Below are 4,177 nucleotides of genomic sequence, written 5' to 3' on the forward strand. Positions count from 1 at the left end.
AAGACACAGAATCATCATGAAGACAAAAATTCAGCACTTTTTCAGAGCAGAAAGGAACTTCCCCCATGTAGTCTCAAGTGTCTAGACAAACCCTTAGAGAACTTCGTATTTTAATGTTCGAATAGCATATGTGATCTCTCTCCCTCCCCTGTCCCTCCCTTCCCCGTCCCTCCCTCCCTCCCCCAATTCTGGAGTTAAGGAATGCAAAGTTTACTGTCAGTGTTTCTGTTGCAGCATTGTGCTGAGGACTGTAGCCAGTGCAATAGAGAAGAAAAAGCAAATGATTTAAAAGAGAAGCATAAATGCACTATCATTTCACACATGCATGATGATGTATGCAGGAAATCCTAAAGGATCTAGCAACAAACTGTTAGAATTTTAAAAAAAAGCAAACCTTAAGGTGTTGTTTTAAAAAGGGTGATGTGTTGTTTAAACACGGCAACTTCCAAATCAATTTTATATCTATAAACAAGTAAAATAAATTGGAAGGACTTTTATTTGCAATTGAACTGTTAAAATCAAATGCTTAAGAGTAAGTGGTACTGTATACACACTGGATACTATGAGTACTGCTAGGTGGAAGTAAAAGTAAAGATTACATGTTTATCAGCTGGAAGATTTGATACTTTGTGAGCAAACCAAAGAGCTAACGCTAAATAAAACAGGCACAGAAATTCAGAGAAGCCAGACTGCCAAGCCTCACCAGATAGTAACATTGAATTTAAAGCTACAGTGATGAGGTTCTTGCAGCTTTGGTTAGGAGAATGAAATCTTGGCTAGGTTTCTTTTGCTGGGATAAAACATGAAGATCAAAAGAAACTTGGGAAGGAAGGAGTTTATTTCATCTTACAGATTCCAGACCATCAACCCAGGGAAGTCAGGACAGGAACCTGGAGGCAGGAACTGATACAGAGGATGTGAAGAAACACTGCTTATTGGCTTGTTCTATGTGGTTTGCTCAGTCTATTTCCTTTTATCACTCAGAATCACCAGACCAGAGGTAGCACCACCCACAGAGAGCTGGTCTCTTCTAGATCAGTCATCAATCAAGAAAATGCACCATAGACTTGCCTACAAGCCAATCACATGAAGGCATTTTCTTAACGGAAAGTCCCTCTTCCCGAATGACTTTAGCTTGTTTCAGGTTGACATAATACTAGCCAGCACAAATGGAGTAGGATAGATTCCAAATAGACTCACACATACATAATTGGTTGATAATTATGGGAGGGGCACATATATGCAGTGGGCTGATAACATGGGAGAGGAGTGGCAGACATGTGTATAGAGGTCAGAAGACAGCTTTCAGGAGGTCACTCTTAATTCCTACCTTCTTTTAAGGTGAGACTGTTGAGGTGTGGCCCTGCCTGGGTTGGACACAGAGGTCCTCTGCTTGGATTAAAGGTATGCACCTCTTGATGATGCGGAGTCTCTGCTCTCTGGTGCTGTCTGCTGAAGGCTGGCTGGCCTGCAAGCTTCAGGCTGATTCTCCTGCCTCTGATTCCCTTTTAACCATAGAAGTGCTGGGGTTACGGAGGCCTTGGTATGCAGGCTTCATGAATCAAAAAGTATATTTACATGCTGAGCTATCTTCTTTGATTGATTTTTGGCAAAAGAAAATTAGTGAGGAAAGGACAGCCTTTAAATACGTGCTCTCAAACTCATCTTTGATGGGGTCAACGAATACCAATTATTCTAGAAAGCTGTTTATAACTTTCAAAAATGAAATTAACCATACATCCACCCATCACTGAGTAATCTGAATCCTAAGCTACAATAGGAGAAAGCTAATATACACATGTCCATCAAAAACCATGTGCCAAATGCTTATGGTGTCTGTTTAAAGGAGCCAGGAGTTAGGTACAACCCAAACATCTACAAGCAGTAAAAGGGATCACCGTGTGTTCAGACAATGGAATATTATACAGCAACGAGAGGAGCATGTCTGCTATGCTCAGTATGGTGTCTGATTCACACACATACACAATGAGCAGAAGGAGCAAACCTCGAAGTTTATGGACTATATGATTTCCCTATATGAAGTTCAAGATTGGCTGCAGCAAAGGCTGCCTGTGAGGTATTAGCTGTATAAAGTGCAAGTCCTGAGCCCGCAACTGCTTTGCTCCATAACTCAGTGTTGACTACATGGAGGTGTTCAGGATTTGAGAATGAGACTTTACTGTTCTAGTTACTATAGACCAAATTCCTGTTAAGAATCAATAGAGGGGAGGATTTGTGTTGGCTCGCAGTTTGAGGGGATACAGTTATTGTGGATGGGAAGGTTGGAAGTCGAGGGCTTGGTCCTGCTTGTGGCAGTGGGAATGTGAAGCTGCTCATTCACATCTCAGTAGATCAGGAAACGAAAGGAACATCCTGCCTAGTTGCCACCTTCCTTTTCCTATTTTCATTCAGTCCAGGACCTCAGCCCATTGGATTTGTCATCCCCACTCACTAATCTTCTCTGGAAACCCAAATGTGTGCCCCTGAATTATTCCAAGTATTTCTTAATCCAGTCAAGGTAGCAAAGTTTACTGTTCCATCATTACAAATGTCATGCTCACTAAGCAAGTTGGTGGCAGTAACAGGAGTATGTGTGGCCTCAGACTCTGCTGACATCATTACAGATCAATGGAAAATTCTGGGGGACACTTAAGGAAAATCTTAACAAGATATCATGGTTTGAATATGCTTGGCCCAGGGAGTGGCATTATTTGGAGGTGTGGCCTTGTTGGAGTAGGTGTGTCACTGTGGGCGTGAGCTTTAAGACTCTCATCCTAGCTGTCTGGAAGTGAATCTTCTACTAGCAGCCTTCAGATGAAGATGTAAAACTCTCAGCTCTGCCTACACCATACCTGCCTAGATGTGTTGTCATCCTACCTTGATAACGGACTGAACCTCTGAGCCAACCTCAACTAAATGTTGTCCTCTGTAAGTCTTGCCTCAGTCATGGTGTCTATTCACAGCAGTAAAACCCTAACTAAGACACAAGACATTGATGATTTCCCCAGTAATTTCATTCTGGAAAAATTTCCCTCAGAACAAATGAGGCTATTATCAAGCCATTATTTATAACGGCAGAAATTGGCAGCACCCAAACATGTCACAACATGCTGTGCTCACTGCAGCCATTTAAAATTATCTTAGAGATAAAAAGTGCTTGTAAAAAACGGACTTGTAAAAAGGGCTTGAAAAGACATCCATGGTGTGCTGTGAAATGAAAGGGTGCGTTCAAAATGATTCATATTACACCTGTCCGTCTGCAACTTTTAGAACGCTTTTACAGGAAGTCCCAGGAGGCAGACAGAAGGGACTCTCCAATCACAGGGTCCTAAGCTCAGGCCGGTCCCGCCCAGTTATCCAACCTGTTTCGGTAGCTTTATCCAAGGCTCAGGGCAGTTCTTTCCAGCTATCGCCAGGCTTGGCCGAGACAGTGGAGCTATCACCAGGCCAGGCTAAGGGGCAGAAAGAGAATTCTGAGCAGAATAAATCCTTTCTCTCTTAAGCTGCCTTTGTCAGAGTGTTTTAAGCACAGCAACAAGAAAAGATACCAAGACAGAATTTGGTACCGGGAACTGGGGCATCGCTTGATAAACCTGCTCATGCGTTTCTTAAGCCACTGGAACTGGTCTGCGGCTAGAACTTAGGGAAGAATTGGAATTTTGGAACCTTGGGCTAGAAAAGCTCTTGAATGCTGGACGCAGAGCTTAATCGGCAATTCTGGTGGGAGCTAGGAAGACAAGAAATGTGGAGTGTGAGGGCCAGCTCGAGGGGTTTCAGAGGACAAGGCCTCTGTCAGGAGCCAATAAGAGAACATTTGTGTGACATTTTGTCCACAAAATCTGGCTTCATTCTGCGCCAGCCCCCAGCATCCAGAACCTGAGTGAAGTTGAATTTAAAGGTACCAGACCAACTTTTTTGCCAGAAGAATTTCAGACCTGTGCTGGGGAAGCAGCTGTAAGTGCTAGTGATATTTCACTGTTGTAGGGAACCTCTTGACTCTACTGGGAAGTATCCCAAGAGCAAAACCGTCAAAGGCTCCCTTTTGTGAAGATCCACTGACTGGATTCCCTTCTTCTGGAAAATTGTTTCCCTGGGATTAGCACACAGGCGTCTATAGAGCTGTTGGCCCAAGGCAGGCAGGCAGGCAGGCAGGCAGGCAGGCAGGCAGGCAGGCAGG

Source organism: Grammomys surdaster, unplaced genomic scaffold, assembly GCF_004785775.1.
Source record: "Grammomys surdaster isolate TR1022 unplaced genomic scaffold, NIH_TR_1.0 338, whole genome shotgun sequence".
NCBI classification, from domain to species: Eukaryota; Metazoa; Chordata; class Mammalia; order Rodentia; family Muridae; genus Grammomys; species Grammomys surdaster.